The following is a 21,913-nucleotide window of genomic DNA, read 5'->3' as shown; positions in this document are numbered from 1 at the left end:
AAAACAATGACATAAAAGTATCTAGGTTATAAAAATACCTGGGATAAAGCATTAGCAATAGCAATGGATCTTTAAATATAATCCAATTTCAGGTAAATCTAAATTCTATATTTTCCAATACAGTCTTAAATGTCTCAGTAAGCCCATTTTCAAGCTCTATTGAAATGACATATACAAAAATCTCAACTTTGGGGCATGGCCTAAATACCAAAGTTAGTCAAGTTTACTGAACTGAAAAACTGATAAGTAGCTGATAAGTAGCAGAAAGTTGCCACCATAGGTAAATAGGTAGCAGATGGAGGAACCAGTTAAGAGTAGTGAGAAGAGGCTGAATCAACTGGGTTGGCTAAGCCTGAGACAGTGGTCTCACCGAAGCCCAGGCTGGACAGAGTGACAATGGCAATGCCCAGGGAAGTGGTAGTCATGGATAGATGGTCCATGTCAATAGATGGTCAGTGTCTCTTCTATGAGTGATTGTGTGGTCTTGATGCCAAATCCATGCTGGTATGGGCAGTAATGGCAGAATGAAGGGGATTTTCCTGTCGTAAGGTCATGAAGGGGATGGAGAACATGGCTTTTGGAGAGTAGGAAATGAAAAGTGAAATGTTGTCTAGAAAAAAAAAAAAGATTAGCATTGGCATAGAGCCATTCACTACTCAATGTGATCTTAATTGTCTAAATCCCACTTTATTTTTCATTTGCTATGTTAAAACATGATGCTTATTCCACTACATTTCTTGGTTACTTTTCCTGGAATTGGCCAAAGTATTCCGGAGTGATCCATATACAGCAAAAATTACTGCTCAGTTTACTGTACATTTCTATGACAGTGCAAGGGTCTGCCTTATCCATAATCTACTCCACATCTTTTTGGGGAACAAGGTGAAATATAATAAGTAAAAAAATCATTTTACAGTAAATTCTAAGCAGACAGACTAAGGTGGCTGCCATGAGCCTTGCCTCCTGTTGTTTGTGTGTTTGTGCAATCCCCTTCCCTTAAGTGATGAAGAAGAACTGGACTTGTAGCCTTTAGTCTGTAGCAAAGGTGAGGGGTTATCATGCCTGTGATTATGGTACATTATTTAAATTTTCATTTGCTAGTAGGCTGATAGTGGAGATGCTCCCTCTTCCAGGCTTCTTTTTTTTGTGGGCACATAGAAGATGTATATATTTATGGAGTATGTGAGATGTCTTGATACAGGCATGCAATATGAAATAAGCACATCATGGAGAATGGGGTATCCATCATCTCAAACATTTATCCTTTGAATTACAAACAACTCAGTTACACTCTTTATCTTAAAATGTGCAATTAAATTATTATTGACCATAATCACCCTATTGTGTTCTCAAACAGTAGGTCTTATTCATTCATTTTAACTATTTCTTGGTACCCATTAACCATCCCCTCCTCCCCTTACAGGCTTTGAAGAAGTCAGCTGCCATGCTGTGGGATGGCCTATGAAGAGGACCATGTGGCAGAGAACTGTGGGCAGCTTCTAGGTGCTGAGTGTGACCCCAGCTGACAGCCAGCAAGAAGTCAGGAACCTCCATCTTACAGCTGTGAGGAAATGAATTCTGCTGAGAACTGAAGGAATGTAGAAATGGACCCATCCCAAATCGGGCCTTCTCGATGAGAACAGGCCTGACCAACACCTTGATTATAGCCTCATAGAGGACCAAGCTAAGCTATGCCTGGACTCCTAACCCACGGAAACTGTGAGATAGTAAGTGTGCATTGTTTTAACCTGCTAAGTTTGTGGTAATTTGTTACACACAATACATAATAGTTCATATTCTATTTTTACTTTCTTGTTCAAATGTAAGTGTAAGAGAGATAGATGCTTGTTTGACAATCTCTGTCTTTCTACAGCTATCTGTGTGCTCTTTTTGTGAGTAGGATGATGGGGGGTGTGATATGGACTGGCATGAGGACAAATCAATAACAAGGCTGAGAATAGGCATGAATGGAGCTCCCTGAGATGATGCAGCCCCTCCTTAAGTAAGGAGATGCACTAGCCCCACCATCCTTCCATTTTTACCAAATTGACACTTCCATTGGTGATACTCCCATTGGTCAGGCTGCAGATTTGTCCCCAGGGGGACATGAGAACTAGGCTTGTTTTCCAGGTGCCAGAGCTTCAGTTTATAATTTGTGGTGTTTGAGGGACTGATGTAAGTAAAGATGAATAGATGGATGGATGAATTGGAACAGACAGTCATCTCCAATAGGAAAAGAAAAAGCCTCCAAGTCACCCTGCCTGGGACTGCTTCACTATTTTGCATCCATGTACAAAGGACATCTTGTGGTCATTACAAGTCAGTCAGTTTTCTCTCTCACTCTCAACCCCACCCAAGTTTCTCCATTTACAAGCATGTCTCACAATTATAAAATAATAAAAAAAAAATCTCAAATCTCAAGACACCCTGTGAAAATGTAATGAAAAGCCACTACCAAACACATTACCCATTAATAAAATTCAGTAATTTTTATTCCTGTGCTGAGAAGCTAAGTTAGAGGACATGGGAAATAGAGACCTGTGCTATAAAAAATAGAACGAATGGCATTCATTCTCTTAAACAATCAAAATTTGACTGATGATTTTCCTGATTTACGTCACTCTTTATTGTAAGCCAACATGCACAGTCCAGCTTGAATCTGCAAGAGTCATAAAGGAAACCTCAAATGGATGTTCATACTATAGTCCTCCTGGGGCATAAGCATTATCGGTTCATAGAAGAAAATAGAATTACCAGCCTTTACTGCTTAAAGGCCTTTTATCTCTACTGTACATACATTCTGACAGAGTGATTACCCTAATCTCAAGTGTTGAGAACAAATTAGTTCATTTTAAAATTCATTATTTACAAAGGATTTAGTTCAATATTGAGTTTCTAAATGAACCTCTACATCACATAAGATTAAATCCAGCCTAGTGTATCCAGGGTGTGAGTAGTAGTAGGAGATGATGGAGAGGCATAGAATGTACCAAATTCTATAGTAATTATATTCTCACAAGTAATTGGCACAGTTTTTTTTTCTGGCAAATAATAAACTACTGCTCATGCCAGTTTCTTATGAAAAATAAAAAATCAGAATCAATTCCTAACTTTGTCTTGTAATTATTTATATTGAGTAACAAAATCTTAAATTCTAAATACTGACTCTTCTCAACTCTGTACAAAATTCTGGAAAATTAAAAAATCTATGCTTGCATCATCTACCTGTATTAATCCTCCAACTTGATGTTTAAACAGCCCAAAATATTCTGCAACCAGAACAATGTCTAATTTGCTTCTTGAACCTATAGAAATTGTTTGTTTTCTGTAAGTGTAAAAATGTATGAGAGCAAATGTTCCTTACTTTCCCATGGATAGTAAAGGTTTGGGGGAAGGAAAGATAATGGACCTGCTATTTCATGTTAATTGTTAATTGTTTGGTATGTGTTACTCTGTAGCTTTATAAAACATAGATTATTTAAATATTAGTAAAAATCAAATAAATACTAAAACTAAACATAAATTAGACAAAGATTGCAAGCATAAAAAGAAGACTGAGACAGGCGGATACAAGGTCAAAAGATCTCATGAGACCATCCTGTCCAACATGGAGAAACCCTGTCTCTACTAAAAATACAAAAATTAGCCAGGCGTGGTGGCGGGCACCTGTAATCCCAGCTACTCAGGAGACTGAGGCAGAAGAATCTTTTGAACCTGGGAGGTGGAGGTTGCAGTGAGCCGAGATTGTGCCACTCCACTGCAGCCTGGTGACAGAGTGAGGCTCTGTCTCAAAAAAAATAAAAAAAATTGCACCAAATTTAGGCATGAAGAGTTGTTTGATATTATCAAAGGAAAGATTTGTATGTCTTGTAGGCTCTTTATTAACTCAAAGCCTGTCTTGTTTTTTTTGTTTTTTTTTTTTCAATTTCCATCCCCACTCCCTGAAAACATACAGAGAGCAGTTAAAAAACCCTGAATTCTTTCTCCCAAGTCTTTTCTCACACCCTCCAGGGCCTGGCACCATCAAGAAAAAATATCTGGACAAAACCACCAACTGTCAACAAAGCCAAGGGTCTAGTAGAAAAGCAAGCATAGCAGGAAATGGGAGAGTAAATGAAGTTTAAAAAGATGGAGGCTTGGCCCTGCGTGCCTATGTGCATGCAGAGACACACACCCCTCACTCACACACTCTCCCATCTCTCTGACCTTACCTTTTTTTCTTTTTTTTTGAGATGAAGTCTCTTTCTGTCGCCCAGGCTGGAGTGCAGTGATGTGATCTTGGCTCACTGCAACCTCCGCCTGCCAGGTTCAAGCAATTCTCCTGCCTCAGCCTCCCAAGTAGCTGAGACTACAGGCACGTGCCATGCCACCACGCCTGGCCATTTTTTTTGTATTTTTAGTAGAGAAGGAGTTTCGCCGTGTTAGCCAGGGTGGTCTCGATCTCCTGACCTCGTGATCCACTCACCTCAGCTTCTCAAAGTGCTGGGATTACAGGCGTGAGCCACCGTCCCCGGCTCTGACCTTATCTTATATGGCTCTACAACATCTCACTCTGTTCCAGCCATGGCAGCCGCTTTTTCTGCTCTGTGAACATTCCAGCTCTTTCCTGCCTCAAGGCCTCGACTTTTCCTGTCTGCAATATACTTTACCAAATACTCACATGGCTCATTCCTTCATGTCTCCACTCAAATGTCGCCTTATTTTTGAGGCATTCCCTGAACTCTTCATAGCACTTATCAACATCAGACATATTCATTACAGAATAGAACTATATATGTGAATACAAATTTACATGAATAAATACATGTATTATATATACTGAATATAAATATATACACAAATATTTATAGTCATTTCTTTTTTTTTAAAATTTATTTATTATTATTATACTTTAAGTTCTAGGGTACACGTGCATAACGTGCAGGTTTGTTACATATGTATACTTGTGCCATGTTGGTGTGCTGCACCCATCAACTCGTCAGCACCCATCAACTCGTCATTTACATCAGGTATAACTCCCAATGCAATCCCTCCCCCCTACCCCCTCCCCATGATAGGCCCCGGTGTGTGATGTTCCCCTTCCCGAGTCCAAGTGATCTCATTGTTCAGTTCCCACCTATGAGTGAGAACATGCAGTGTTTGGTTTTCTGTTCTTGTGATAGTTTGCTAAGAATGATGGTTTCCAGCTGCATCCCTGTCCCTACAAAGGACACAAACTCATCCTTTTTTATGGCTGCATAGTATTCCATGGTGTATATGTGCCACATTTTCTTAATCCAATCTGTCACTGATGGACATTTGGGTTGATTCCAGGTCTTTGCTATTATGAATAGTGCCACAATAAACATACGTGTGCATGTGTCTTTATAGCAGCATAATTTATAATCCTTTGGGTATATACCCAGTAATGGGATGGCTGGGTCATATGGTACATCTAGTTCTAGATCCTTTGAGGAATCGCCATACTGTTTTCCATAATGGTTGAACTAGTTTACAATCCCACCAACAGTGTAAAAGTGTTCCTATTTCTCCACATCCTCTCCAGCACCTGTTGTTTCCTGACTTTTTAATGATTGCCATTCTAACTGGTGTGAGATGGTATCTCATTGTGGTTTTGATTTGCATTTCTCTGATGGACAGTGATGATGAGCATTTTTTCATGTGTCTGTTGGCTGTATGAATGTCTTCTTTTGAGAAATGTCTGTTCATATCCTTTGCCCACTTTGGAATGGGGTTGTTTGTTTTTTTCTTGTAAATTTGTTTGAGTTCTTTGTAGGTTCTGGATATTAGCCCTTTGTCAGATGAGTAGATTGCAAAACTTTTCTCCCATTCTGTAGGTTGCCTGTTCACTCTGATGTTAGTTTCCTTTGCTGTGCAGAAGCTCTTTAGTTTAATGAGATCCCATTTGTCAATTTTGGCTTTTGCTACCGTTGCTTTTGGTGTTTTAGACATGAAGTCTTTGCCCATGCCTATGTCCTGAATGGTACTACCTAGGTTTTCCTCTAGGATTTTTATGGTATTAGGTCTAACATTTAAGTCTCTAATCCATCTTGAATTAATTTTCGTATAAGGAGTAAGGAAAGGATCCAGTTTCAGCTTTCTACTTATGGCTAGCCAATTTTCCCAGCACCATTTATTAAATAGGGAATCCTTTCCCCATTTCTTGTTTCTCTCAGGTTTGTCAAAGATCAGATGGCTGTAGATGTGTGGTATTATTTCTGAGGGCTCTGTTCTGTTCCATTGGTCTATATCTCTGTTTTGGTACCAGTACCATGCTGTTTTGGTTACTATAGCCTTGTAGTATAGTTTGAAGTCAGGTAGCGTGATGCCTCCAGCTTTGTTCTTTTGACTTAGGATTGTCTTGGAGATGCGGGCTCTTTTTTGGTTCCATATGAACTTTAAAGCAGTTTTTTCCAATTCTGTGAAGAAACTCATTGGTAGCTTGATGGGGATGGCATTGAATCTATAAATTACTTTGGGCAGTATGGCCATTTTCACGATATTGATTCTTCCTATCCATGAGCATGGTATGTTCTTCCATTTGTTTGTGTCCTCTTTGATTTCACTGAGCAGTGGTTTGTAGTTCTCCTTGAAGAGGTCCTTTACATCCCTTGTAAGTTGGATTCCTAGGTATTTGATTCTCTTTGAAGCAATTGTGAATGGAAGTTCATTCATGATTTGGCTCTGTGTTTGTCTGTTACTGGTGTATAAGAATGCTTGTGATTTTTGCACATTAATTTTGTATCCTGAGACTTTGCTGAAGTTGCTTATCAGCTTAAGGAGATTTTGGGCTGAGACAATGGGGTTTTCTAAATATACAATCATGTCATCTGCAAAGAGGGACAATTTGACTTCTTCTTTTCCTAACTGAATACCCTTGATTTCTTTCTCTTGCCTGATTGCCCTAGCCAGAACTTCCAACACTATGTTGAATAGGAGTGGTGAGAGAGGGCATCCCTGTCTTGTGCCAGTTTTCAAAGGGAATTTTTCCAGTTGTTTCCCATTCAGTATGATATTGGCTGTGGGTTTGTCATAAATAGCTCTTATTATTTTGAGGTACGTTCCATCAATACCGAATTTATTGAGCTTTTTTAGCATGAAGGGCTGTTGAATTTTGTCAAAAGCCTTTTCTGCATCTATTAAGATAATCATGTGGTTCTTGTCTTTGGTTCTGTTTATATGCTGGATTATGTTTATTGATTTGCGAATGTTGAACCAGCCTTGCATCCCAGGGATGAAGCCCACTTGATCATGGTGGATAAGCTTTTTGATGTGTTGCTGAATCCGGTTTGCCAGTATTTTATTGAGGATTTTTGCATCGATGTTCATCAGGGATATTGGTCTAAAATTCTCCTTTTTTGTTGTGTCTCTGCCAGGCTTTGGTATCAGGATGATGTTGGCCTCATAAAATGAGTTAGGGAGGATTCCCTCTTTTTCTACTGATTGGAATAGTTTCAGAAGGAATGGTACCAACTCCTCCTTGTACCTCTGGTAGAATTCAGCTGTGAATCCATCTGGTCCTGGACTTTTTTTGGTTGGTAGGCTATTAATTATTGCCTGAATTTCAGAGGCTGCTATTGGTCTATTCAGGGATTCAACTTCTTCCTGGTTTAGTCTTGGGAGAGTGTAAGTGTCCAGGAAATTATCCATTTCTTCTAGATTTTCCAGTTTATTTGCATAGAGGTGTTTATAGTATTCTCTGATGGTAGTTTGTATTTCTGTGGGGTCGGTGGTGATATCCCCTTTATCATTTTTAATTGCATGGATTTGATTCTTCTCTCTTTTCTTCTTTATTAGTCTTTCTAGTGGTCTGTCAATTTTGTTGATCTTTTCAAAAAACCAACTCCTGGATTCATTGATTTTTTGGAGGGTTTTTTGTGTCTCTATCTCCTTCAGTTCTGCTCTGATCTTAGTTATTTCTTGCCTTCTGCTAGCTTTCGAATGTGTTTGCTCTTGCTTCTCTAGTTCTTTTATTTATTTATTTTTTTTTAATTTTTTTTTTAAATTTATTTATTATTATTATACTTTAAGTTGTAGGGTACATGTGCATAACGTGCACGTTTGTTACATATGTATACTTGTGCCATGTTGCTGTACTGCACCCATCAACTCGTCATTTACATCAGGTATATCTCCCAACGCAATCCCTCCCCCCTCCCCCCTCCCCATGATAGGCCCCGGTGTGTTATGTTCCCCTTCCTGAGTCCGAGTGATCTCATTGTTCAGTTCCCACCTATGAGTGAGAACATGCGGTGTTTGGTTTTCTGTTCTTGTGATAGTTTGCTAAGAATGATGGATTCCAGCTGCATCCAAGTCCCTACAAAGGACTCAAACTCATCCTTTTTTATGGCTGCATAGTATTCCATGGTGTATATGTGCCACATTTTCTTAATCCAATCTGTCACTGATGGACATTTGGGTTGATTCCAAGTCTTTGCTATTGTGAATAGTGCTGCAATAAACATACGTGTGCATGTGTCTTTATAGCAGCATAATTTATAATCCTTTGGGTATATACCCAGTAATGGGATGGCTGGGTCATATGGTACATCTAGTTCTAGATCCTTGAGGAATCGCCATACTGTTTTCCATAATGGTTGAACTAGTTTACAATCCCACCAACAGTGTAAAAGTGTTCCTATTTCTCCACATCCTCTCCAGCACCTGTTGTTTCCTGACTTTTTAATGATTGCCATTCTAACTGGTGTGAGATGGTATCTCATTGTGGTTTTGATTTGCATTTCTCTGATGGCCAGTGATGATGAGCATTTTTTCATGTGTCTGTTGGCTGTATGAATGTCTTCTTTTGAGAAATGTCTGTTCATGTCCTTTGCCCACTTTTTGATGGGGTTGTTTGTTTTTTTCTTGTAAATTTGTTTGAGTTCTTTGTAGGTTCTGGATATTAGCCCTTTGTCAGATGAGTAGATTGCAAAACTTTTCTCCCATTCTGTAGGTTGCCTGTTCACTCTGATGGTAGTGTCTTTTGCTGTGCAGAAGCTCTTTAGTTTAATGAGATCCCATTTGTCAATTTTGGCTTTTGTTGCCGTTGCTTTTGGTGTTTTAGACATGAAATCTTTGCCCATGCCTATGTCCTGAATGGTACTACCTAGGTTTTCCTCTAGGATTTTTATGGTATTAGGTCTAACATTTAAGACTCTAATCCATCTTGAATTAATTTTCGTATAAGGAGTAAGGAAAGGATCCAGTTTCAGCTTTCTACTTATGGCTAGCCAATTTTCCCAGCACCATTTATTAAATAGGGAGTCCTTTCCCCATTTCTTGTTTCTCTCAGGTTTGTCAAAGATCAAATGGCTGTAGATGTGTGGTATTATTTCTGAGGACTCTGTTCTGTTCCATTGGTCTATATCTCTGTTTTGGTACCAGTACCATGCTGTTTTGGTTACTGTAGCCTTGTAGTATAGTTTGAAGTCAGGTAGCGTGATGCCTCCAGCTTTGTTCTTTTGACTTAGGATTGTCTTGGAGATGCGGGCTCTTTTTTGGTTCCATATGAACTTTAAAGCAGTTTTTTCCAATTCTGTGAAGAAAGTCATTGGTACCTTGATGGGGATGGCATTGAATCTATAAATTACCTTGGGCAGTATGGCCATTTTCACGATATTGATTCTTCCTATCCATGAGCATGGTATGTTCTTCCATTTGTTTGTGTCCTCTTTGATTTCACTGAGCAGTGGTTTGTAGTTCTCCTTGAAGAGGTCCTTTACATCCCTTGTAAGTTGGATTCCTAGGTATTTGATTCTCATTGAAGCAATTGTGAATGGAAGTTCATTCCTGATTTGGCTCTCTGTTTGTCTGTTACTGGTGTATAAGAATGCTTGTGATTTTTGCACATTAATTTTGTATCCTGAGACTTTGCTGAAGTTGCTTATCAGCTTAAGGAGATTTTGGGCTGAGACAATGGGGTTTTCTAAATATACAATCATGTCATCTGCAAAGAGGGACAATTTGACTTCTTCTTTTCCTAACTGAATACCCTTGATTTCTTTCTCTTGCCTGATTGCCCTAGCCAGAACTTCCAACACTATGTTGAATAGGAGTGGTGAGAGAGGGCATCCCTGTCTTGTGCCAGTTTTCAAAGGGAATTTTTCCAGTTTTTGCCCATTCAGTATGATATTGGCTGTGGGTTTGTCATAAATAGCTCTTATTATTTTGAGGTACGTTCCATCAATACCGAATTTATTGAGCGTTTTTAGCATGAAAGGCTGTTGAATTTTGTCAAAAGCCTTTTCTGCATCAATTGAGATAATCATGTGGTTCTTGTCTTTGGTTCTGTTTATATGCTGGATTATGTTTATTGATTTGCGAATGTTGAACCAGCCTTGCATCCCAGGGATGAAGCCCACTTGATCATGGTGGATAAGCTTTTTGATGTGTTGCTGAATCCGGTTTGCCAGTATTTTATTGAGGATTTTTGCATCGATGTTCATCAGGGATATTGGTCTAAAATTCTCTTTTTTTGTTGTGTCTCTGCCAGGCTTTGGTATCAGGATGATGTTGGCCTCATAAAATGAGTTAGGGAGGATTCCCTCTTTTTCTATTGCTTGGAATAGTTTCAGAAGGAATGGTACCAACTCCTCCTTGTACCTCTGGTAGAATTCAGCTGTGAATCCATCTGGTCCTGGACTTTTTTTGGTTGGTAGGCTATTAATTGTTGCCTCAATTTCAGAGCCTGCTATTGGTCTATTCAGGGATTCAACTTCTTCCTGGTTTAGTCTTGGAAGAGTGTAAGTGTCCAGGAAATTATCCATTTCTTCTAGATTTTCCAGTTTATTTGCGTAGAGGTGTTTATAGTATTCTCTGATGGTAGTTTGTATTTCTGTGGGGTCGGTGGTGATATCCCCTTTATCATTTTTAATTGCATGGATTTGATTCTTCTCTCTTTTCTTCTTTATTAGTCTTTCTAGTGGTCTGTCAATTTTGTTGATCTTTTCAAAAAACCAACTCCTGGATTCATTGATTTTTTGGAGGGTTTTTTGTGTCTCTATCTCCTTCAGTTCTGCTCTGATCTTAGTTATTTCTTGCCTTCTGCTAGCTTTCGAATGTGTTTGCTCTTGCTTCTCTAGTTCTTTTAATTGTGATGTTAGAGTGTCAATTTTAGATCTTTCCTGCTTTCTCTTGTGGGCATTTAGTGCTATAAATTTCCCTCTACACACTGCTTTAAATGTGTCCCAGAGATTCTGGTATGTTGTATCTTTGTTCTCATTGGTTTCAAAGAACATCTTTATTTCTGCCTTCATTTCGTTATGTACCCAGTAGTCATTCAGGAGCAGGTTGTTCAGTTTCCATGTAGTTGAGCGGTTTTGATTGAGTTTCTTAGTCCTGAGTTCTAGTTTGATTGCACTGTGGTCTGAGAGACAGTTTGTTATAATTTCTGTTCTTGTACATTTGCTGAGGAGTGCTTTACTTCCAATTACGTGGTCAATTTTGGAGTAAGTACGATGTGGTGCTGAGAAGAATGTATATTCTGTTGATTTGGGGTGGAGAGTTCTATAGATGTCTATTAGGTCTGCTTGCTGCAGAGATGAGTTCAATTCCTGGATATCCTTGTTAACTTTCTGTCTCGTTGATCTGTCTAATGTTGACAGTGGAGTGTTGAAGTCTCCCATTATTATTATATGGGAGTCTAAGTCTCTTTGTAAGTCTCTAAGGACTTGCTTTATGAATCTGGGTGCTCCTGTATTGGGTGCATATATATTTAGGATAGTTAGCTCTTCCTGTTGAATTGATCCCTTTACCATTGTGTAATGGCCTTCTTTGTCTCTTTTGATCTTTGATGGTTTAAAGTCTGTTTTATCAGAGACTAGTATTGCAACCCCTGCTTTTTTTTGTTCTCCATTTGCTTGGTAAATCTTCCTCCATCCCTTTATTTTGAGCCTATGTATGTCTCTGCGTGTGAGATGGGTCTCCTGAATACAGCAGACTGATGGGTCTTGACTCTTTATCCAGTTTGCCAGTTTGTGTCTTTTAATTGGAGCATTTAGTCCATTTACATTTAAGGTTAAGATTGTTATGTGTGAACTTGATCCTGCCATTATGATATTAACTGGTTATTTTGCTCGTTAGTTGATGCAGTTTCTTCCTAGCCTCGATGGTCTTTACATTTTGGCATGTTTTTGCAATGGCTGATACCGGTTGTTCCTTTCCATGTTTAGTGCTTCCTTCAGGGTCTCTTGTCAGGCAGGCCTAGTGGTGACAAAATCCCTAAGCATTTGCTTATCTGTAAAGGATTTTATTTCTCCTTCACTTATGCAACTTAGTTTGGCTGGATATGAAATTCTGGGTTTAAAATTCTTTTCTTTAAGAATGTTGAATATTGGCCCCCACTCTCTTCTGGCTTGTAGAGTTTCTGCCGAGAGATCTGCTGTTAGTCTGATGGGCTTCCCTTTGTGGGTAACCCGACCTTTCTCTCTGGCTGCCCTGAAGGTTTTTTCCTTCATTTCAACTTTGGTGAATCTGGCAATTATATGTCTTGGAGTTTCTCTTCTCAAGGAGTATCTTTGTGGCGTTCTCTGTATTTCCTGGATTTGATGTTGGCCTGCCCTACTAGGTTGGGGAAGTTCTCCTGGATGATATCCTAAAGAGTGTTTTCCAACTTGGTTCCATTTTCCCCCTCACTTTCAGGCACCCCAATCAGACGTAGATTTGGTCTTTTTACATAATCCCATACTTCTTGCAGGCTTTGTTCATTTCTTTTTCTTCTTTTTTCTTTTGGTTTCTCTTCTTGCTTCATTTCATTCATTTGATCCTCAATCGCTGATACTTTCTTCCAGTTGATTGAGTTGGTTACTGAAGCTTGTGCATTTCTCACGTATTTCTCGTGTCATGGTTTTCATCTCTTTCATTTCGTTTAGGACCTTCTCTGCATTAATTACTCTAGCCATCAATTCTTCCACTTTTTTTTCAAGATTTTTAGTTTCTTTGCGCTGGGTATGTAATTCCTCCTTTAGCTCTGAGAAATTTGATGGACTGAAGCCTTCTTCTCTCATCTCGTCAAAGTCATTCTCCGTCCAGCTTTGATCCGTTGCTGGCGATGAGCTGCGCTCCTTTGCCGGGGGAGATGCACTCTTATTTTTTGAATTTCCAGCTTTTCTGCCCTGCTTTTTCCCCATCTTTGTGGTTTTATCTGCCTCTGGTCTTTGATGATGGTGATGAACTGATGGGGTTTTGGTGTAGGTGTCCTTCCTGTTTGATAGTTTTCCTTCTAACAGTCAGGACCCTCAGCTGTAGGTCCATTGGAGATTGCTTGAGGTCCACTCCAGACCCTGTTTGCCTGGGTATCAGCAGCAGAGGCTGCAGAAGATAGAATATTTCTGAACAGTGACTGTACCTGTCTGATTCTTGCTTTGGAAGCTTCCTCTCAGGGGTGTACTCCACCCTGTGAGGTGTGGGGTGTCAGACTGCCCCTAGTGGGGGATGTCTCCCAGTTAGGCTACTCAGGGGTCAGGGACCCACTTGAGCAGGGAGTCTGTCCCTTCTCAGATCTCAACCTCCGTATTGGGAGATCCACTGCTCTCTTCAAAGCTGTCAGACAGAGTCGTTTGCGTCTGCAGAGGTTTCTGCTGCTTTTGTTATTGTTTACTGTGCCCTGTCCCCAGAGGTGGAGTCTACAGAGACAGGCAGGTTTCCTTGAGCTGTTGTGAGCTCCACCCAGTTCGAGCTTCCCAGCAGCTTTGTTTACCTGCTTAAGCCTCAGCAATGGCGGGCGCCCCTCCCCCAGCCTTGCTGCTTCCTTGCCAGTAGATCACAGACTGCTGTGCTAGCAATGAGGGAGGCTCCGTGGGCATGGGACCCTCCCGGCCAGGTGTGGGATATAATCTCCTGGTGTGCCTGTTTGCTTAAAGCGCAGTATTGGGGTGGGAGTTACCCGATTTTCCAGGTGTTGTGTGTCTCAGTTCCCCTGGCTAGGAAAAGGGATTCCCTTCCCCCTTGCGCTTCCCAGGTGAGGCGATGCCTCGCCCTGCTTCAGGTCTCGCTGGTCGGGCTGCAGCAGCTGACCAGCACCGATCGTCCGGCACTCCCCAGTGAGATGAACCCAGTACCTCAGTTGAAAATGCAGAAATCACCGGTCTTATGTGTTGCTTGCGCTGGGAGTTGGAGACTGGAGCTGTTCCTATTCGGCCATCTTGCTCTGCCCCTTATAGTCATTTCTTATTTAGATTATGAACACCATAAGGGCAGACCCTTTCTTTTGTGTATTGTTTAAGTCCCATCAACTGAAAAAGTATGTAGCTTATTACAGGCACTCAATCCATATTGAGTGAATGTGAGAGGAAGGAAGAGTGAGACTACAGAGGACAGATTTCACCTGATTATTAATCAAGATGAATTAAGTAAAATTGAGACTCAACACAAGGACAAAACAAAAGAATTATTTTGCACAATTCTCTGAATTATATGTATATGTACATGTATATGCTTGGCAATTCAATAAAAGCGAGTTTTTCTTTCTAATAACAAACTGTACTTACGTACTCCTTCCTTCCTTCCCTCCCCCTCCCTCCCTCCCTCCCTTCCTTCCTTCCTTCCTTCCTTCCTTCCTTCCTTCCTTCCTTCCTTCCTTCCTTCTTTTCTTCTTTCTTTCTTTCCAGAGTCTTGCTCTGCCACCTAGGCTGGAGTGCAGTGGCATGATCTCAGCTCCCAGGTTCAAGTGATTCTCCTGCCTCAGCCTCCAAAATAGCTGGGACTACGGGTGTGTGCCACCACGCCCAGCTATTTTTTTGTATTTTTAATAGAGACGGGGTTTCACCATGTTAGGCAGGTTGGTCTTGATATCCTGACCTCGTGATCCGCCTGTCTCAGCCTCCCAAAGTGCTAGGATTACAGGTGGGAGCCACTGCACCAGGCCTTTATGCACTCTTTCAAAATTTAAGGATGTAGCTGGGGTTATAAGATCACTTCAAAGAAATTCTTACCAATATAGTCCATATATTACTTGGAAAACATTCTAGATGAACAGAGATGAAATATTACATAGGTATTTTTGCTTGTATCTCATTTGTTGTTCTTTTTTTTTTCTTTTTTGAGATGGAATCTCACTCTGTTGCCAGGCTGGAGTGCAGCCGCACGATCTCGGCTCACTGCAAAGTCCGCCTCCCGGGTTCAAGAGATTCTCCTGCCTCAGCCCTGCTAGTAGCTGGGATTACAGACATGTGCCACCATGCCCAGCTAATGTTTGTATTTTTAGTAGAGACAGTTTCACCATGTTGGCCAGGCTGGTCTCAAACTCCTGGCCTAGGTGATCTGCCTGCCTCTGCCTCACAAAGTGCTGGGATTACAGGCGTGAGCCACCATGCTGGCCCATGTAGTTCTTTTTTATTACAGAAAAAATACACTCCTAAAGCAAGACTTCTATTTTCATAAAAGTTTCCTGTTACTATTTATTGTCTCAGAATTTGAACACTTAGTATCAGGGGTCCCAATCCCCCAGGCCATGGACTTTTATTGGTCTGTGGCCTGTTAAGAATGGGGCCACACAGCAGGAGGTGAGTGGTTGATGAGTGAGCATTAGGGTGGAGCTTCGCCTCCTGTCAGATCAGTGGTGGCATTAGATTCTCATAGGAGTGTGAACCCTAATGTGAACTGCACGTATGAGGGATCTAGGCTGTGTGCTCCTTATGAGAATCTAATGCCTGATGATCAGAGGTGGAACAGTTTCATCCCCAAACCACGTCCTCCTTTATCCATGGAGAAACAGTCTTCCACAAAACCAGTCCCTGTGCCAAAAAGGTTGGGCACCACTGCTCACTGCTTAAGATCCTGTCCTCAGTAACTAGTCATCATGAAGAAAAGTGTCAGTTTTTCCTCGTTCAAGATTTTACTAACTAGCAGGAGAATGTGACTTTTAAGAGCTAATTCCCTTCTCCCTTCCAGTGTGTAAACAGATCTAGAAGAGAGAGAACAGGCCACAAAACCGTGAGACAGAAGCCAACTTTCTTTTTCTAAACTCTGAAAGAACAAAATATACAGTCTAACTGGCCTCCAAGGATTGCCAGATGGATTAGTTAAAATAATTAAAAAAATAATTTTTTAGATGAAAGCGACCACAGAAAAGCTAAATCTTACTATTACCTTAGCTGAATACTTTGCTAATCTGTCCATGCTGCATTACAGAATCTATACAACAAATTCCACACACACTGACTTAATGACCTTAGAAGTCTTGAAGAAATTTTCATTCATGCTCACTGTGGAGAGGGCCAAAGATTCCCTGAATGTGTGGTCTACTGCCATCTAAGGCCCACATTTAACACACCTGACTGAGATGGAGGCCTATGGGGACACGTTCCTCTTCTTAATTAGCTGGAAAGGAGTTAAGAAAAACCCTTGCTTAGTTCTAGACCTACAAAAACAATTAGCCACACAAAAATAGAGAGAGATTTCAACATCCCACTGACAGCATTAGATCATTGAGAAAGAAAACTAACAAATAAATTCTGGACTTAAATTTGACACTTGATGAATTGGACCTAGTAGACATCTACGCAATACACCACAGAGTATATATTCCTCTCATCTGCACATGTAACATACTCCAGGATCAACCACATGCTCAGCCATAAAGCAAGTCTCAATAAATTCAGAAAAATCAAAATCATACCACACATACCTGTGGATGATAGTAGAATAAAAATAGAAGTCAATACCAAGAAGGTATATCAAAACCACACAATAGACCACTAGCAAGGCTAAAAAACGAAAATGAGAGAAGAACTGAATAAACACAATCAGAAATGACAAAGGTGACATTGCAACTGATCCCACAGAAATACAAAAGATCCTCAGAAACTATTATGAACACCTCATATCCATAAACCATAAAATCTAAAGGAAATGAATGAATGAATTCCTGGAAACACTCAAATTTCAAGACTGAATAAAAAAAACCCCTGAAACTCTAAATAGATGAATTTTGAGTTCTAAAATTGAATCAGTAATAAAAAACTTACAAACGAAACCTCCCCCACCTCAAAAACAAAACAGAACAAACAAACAAAAAACCAGAAACAACAGCAACAACAAAAAAACAAGCCCCAGACCAGGAGGATTTATAGCCAAATTCTACCAGACATACAAAGAAGAGCTGCTACCAATTCTACAGAAGCTATTCCAAAAAATCAAGGAGAAGGGACTCCTGCCTAACTCACACTATGAAGACAGCATCACCCTGACACCAGGACGTGGCAAAGAAAATAAAAAATAAAACAACAGGCCTATTTAATAGCCATATGAGTTTAGACACAAAAATCCTAAATAAAATACTAGCAAAAAAATATAGCAGAACATCAATAAGTTAATTCACCATGATCAAGTAGGCTTCATTCCTGGGATGCAAGATTGGTTCAACATATACAAATCAACAAATGTGATTCACCACATAAACAATTAAAAACAAAATCCATATAATAATCTCAATAGACACAGAAAAACTTTTGATAAAATTCAACATTCTTTCATGATAAAAACCCTAAAAAAACTAGGCATCAAAGGAACATACCTAAAAATATATGAGACATCTATGACAAAGCCACAACCAACATCATACTAAATGGATGAAAGTTGAAAGCATTTCCTTTGAGAAATGGAACAAGACAAGGATGTGAAGTTTTAGCCAGAGCAATCAGACAAAACAAAGAAATGAAAGGCAACCAAATTGGAAAAGAAGAAATCAAACTCTCTCTCTTCATGGATGATATGATTCTATACCTAGAAAACCTAATGAGTCTCCCAAAAGGCTCCTGGAACTGGTAAACAATTTCAGGAAAGTTTCAGAATAAAAAAATCAATATACAGAAATCAGTAGCATTTCTATACACCAATAATGTTCAAGCTGAGAGCCAAATCAAGAATGCAATCCCATTTACAATAGCCACACATACAAAAAAAAATACTTAAGAATACATCTAACCAATGAAGTGAAAGAGAACTACAAAACACCACTGAAAGATACATGTACAAATGCAAAAGCATTCCATACTCAAGGATTGGAAGAATCGATGTCGTTAAAATGGCCATAGAGTCTAAAGCAATCTACAGATCCAATGCTACGCCTATCAATCAAACTACCAATGCCATTATTCACATAATTAGGAAAAAAGCTATTCTAAAATGTATATGGAACCAAAAAAGTGCTTCAATAGCCAAAGCAATCCTAAGCAAAAGGAGGCATCACATTACCCAACTTCAAATTATACTGTAAGTCTACAGTAACCAAACAGCATGGCTCTGGTACAAAAACAGACACACAGACCAATGGAACAGAATAGGAAACCCAGAAATAAAACCACACACCTAGAGACATCTAATCTTCAACAAAGTTGATGAAAATAAGCAATGGAGAAAGGACTCCCTAGTCAATCAATGATGCTGGGATAGCTGGCTAGTTACTTGCAGAAGAATGTAAATGGACCCTTACCTGTGACCATATACAAAAATTAACTCTAGGAGAGTTAAATATTTAAATGTAAGACCTCAAACTATAAGAATTCTGGAAGAAAACCTAGAAAATACCATTCTGGACATTGGCCTTGGGAAAGAATGATAAGCTTCTGAAAGCAATTGAAACAAAAACAAAAGTTGACAATTGGGACCTAATTAAACTAAGGAGCTTCTGTGCAGCAGAATAAACCACAAACAGAGTAAACAACCTTCAGAATGGGAGATAATATTTGCAAACGATGCATCTGAAAAAGGTCTAATACCTGAAATCTATAAAAAGACAATTTAACAAGCACAAAACAAATAACCCCAGTAAAAAGTGGGCAAAGGACATGAACGGACACTCAAAAGAAGACATACAAGCAGCCAACAAACACACAAAAAAAGCTTGAGATCACTAATCATCAGAGAAAGGCAAATCAAAACCACAGTAAGGAACCATCTCACACAGTCAGAATGGCTATTGTGAAAAAGTCATATAATAACAGATGCTCGTGAGGCTGCAGAGAAAGGGAACACCTATACATTGTTGATGGGAATGCAAATTAGCTCAGCCACTGTGGAAAACAGTTTGGAGATTTCTCAAAGGACTTAAAACAGAGCTACCATTCAACCCAGCAATCCCATTACTGGGTATATATCCAAAAGAGAAAACATTGTTTGACCAAAAGCCAAATGCACTCATATGTTCGTTGCAGCATTATTCACAATAGAAAATACATGGAATCGACCTAGGTGCTCATCAGTGGTGGACTGGATAAAGAAAATATGATATGTATACACCATGAATACTATGCAGCCATAAAAATGAATGAAATTATGTCCTTTGTAGCATCATGGATACAGCTCGAGGCCCTAATCTTAAGTGATTTATGCAGGAGGATAAAACCAAATACTTCATGTTCTCACTTATAAGTGGGAGATACACATTGGGTACTCATGAACATAAAGATGGGAACAATAAATACTGTGCCCTAATACAGGGGTCAGATATGGAGGGGGGCATCAAAAGAAAAACTACCTACTGGGTATATGTTTATTATCTGGGAGATGGGATCCATACCCCAAATCTCATCACCACGCAAGATACTTATGTAACAAACCTGCACATACATCCCCTGTATGTAAAATAAAAGTTGAAATTATAAAAATAAAAATAAGTAGGACATAAACTTTGGGTACTCCTTAACATAAAGATGGCAATGATAGACACTGGAACTGCTAGACGGGGAAAAACATGTAGCAGAGTGGCAAAGTAGCAAAGAGACAGTAGGAATACATGATCCAACTATTACTTTTTGCCATTTTATACTATGCTCACTACCTAGGTTTTGGGATTATTTGTATCCTAAACCTCAGTAACATGCAATATACCCATGTAACAAGTCTGCACATATACCCCCTGAATCTAAATACACATTCAAAGTATAAACAAGAAAAAAAGAAAAATCTTTACTGACATACCTATCCAGACTCCACTACATGTGCTCCTAGAGATGAGTTTCAATATAGCAGACATGCCAAACCACAAGCGAAGGACAGATTCTAATAATGCATATTCATTATTAACATTTCATGATGCTATCAAGTTTGGTCATTTTATTAGGATGTATATAGTTCAGGTTAAAAAAAAAGATGACTAAAGGTGACTAAAATCCAATTGAACATAAGGTACTGTTAACAAAACACCAGGGGTTCAGTCTGGTTCCTGCGGCTCATAGCACAGAAAGCCAATCGTTGAAACAACTAGGATTGCCAGGGAAGAAGGTTTTATTTGGCAGCCAAGGAGATAGGAGATCAGTCTTAAATCCATCTCTCTAGCAGACTAAAATCAGAGGTTTATAGAGCAGAAATGTAACTACATGCAGGAAAACAGGTATCAGGGAGGGGTGAAGAAGAGGAGTTGGTCAACAGGAAACAGGTGGTCATTTAGGCAATCATGGTGGGTGTATTAGTTCATTCTCATGCTGCTGAGAAAGACATACCCAACACTGGGTAATTTATACAGGAAAAATGATTTAATGGACTTACAGTTCCACGTGGCTGGGAGGCCTCATAATCATGGCAGAAGGCAAGGAGGAGCAAGTCACATTTTACATGGATGACAGCAGGCAGAGAGCTTGTGCAGGGAAATTCTCCTTTATAGAACCATCAGATCTTGTGAGACTTATTCACTATCACAAGAACAGCATGGGAAAAACCTGCCTCCATGATTCAATTATTTCCCACTGAGTCCCTCCCACAACATGTGGGAATTCAAAATGAGATTTGGGTGGGGACAGAGTCAAATCCTATCAGTGGATAAGAGATCTGGTTCCTCATTGTCCAGATGCAAGGATTTGGTAAGTTTCAGATCCTTGATACTGTCTGGGAGGCCTGATGGTTGGTTATCTGAGAAAAGAACTCAGATAAGACAATTGTAACTCTCTCAAATTTTAAGACTGGGAGGGTCAATTTCTATGTTTATTCAAAATAAACCATAAACATCAGTTCAACAGGACAATTGGCCCAGTTTCAGTCCCTCTCTTTCTATTTATCTATTTCTCAATCCTGGGGAATTGATTTTCTGCCTGCTTCATGCTAAAGAGGGGTGTTGTGGGCAGCTCCATACCATGGGTGACCTCATGGCCACCCAATAATCAGAGATTAATCGAATACTATAGTTTTCTTCTGGGAAACAACCTTTCTCTCTCCAGCCCTATACTTCCACCAAAGATAAATCACATCCAGACAAATCTTCTTGGAAAACGAGCTTCAGTCTCATATACCTGGCCCTATTTCACACACAAAGTGCTGCAAGAATCATTGTCCACCTTGGCTCTCCTAAATTGACTTTGCTATAACTTCTTGGAAGGCCATTTCAGTCAAAGTCCTGAGAAAATAAACAATTCCTCCAATTTGTGTCTCTTTATAAAAGAAAATAAGTTCTTATTGAACTTATGGAAACAAACACATTGCCATGAATTAATATTGACAAATAGTTTATGAATTCTGGAGAAATTTGGCAGAGAGAAACATGCCTTAAACTCTGTTTACCAGAGTATACACTACTCAATTATTAAAGGCTATCTACCTCAAAAGAAAAAAATTCTCTAGACTCTGAAAAACAAAACAATAAGGCGTAGTAATATTTCAAGCTAAAAAAGCTATTACAAATCATTTCCATCTTCCATTACTTCAATCCATGCAATCAACTCCTCCTCTCCTTCACATTGAGTTAGTAATCTTTGTGAACACATCAGCCTTTTAATTAGAGTACTGAAAGTTTTCTCTCTAATCTTATAGCACAGTCTCCAAAGTAATCATAAATCAGCATTCAAGTCCTTTTCACGAGCTTCCCCAAAGAAGCAAGCCCTGGATTGTAGCTGATTATCAGTCACTCTTGGAGAGGATTCAACACTAAACAACAATTGTGGATGACAAAAGTCTTAGGACAGCCATAGTTAAAGACCCAGTTGCC

The sequence above is a fragment of the Macaca mulatta genome, chromosome 11 (genome assembly GCF_049350105.2).
Source record: "Macaca mulatta isolate MMU2019108-1 chromosome 11, T2T-MMU8v2.0, whole genome shotgun sequence".
Classification (NCBI taxonomy): Eukaryota; Metazoa; Chordata; class Mammalia; order Primates; family Cercopithecidae; genus Macaca; species Macaca mulatta.
Note: the sequence above shows the minus strand (reverse complement) of the source record.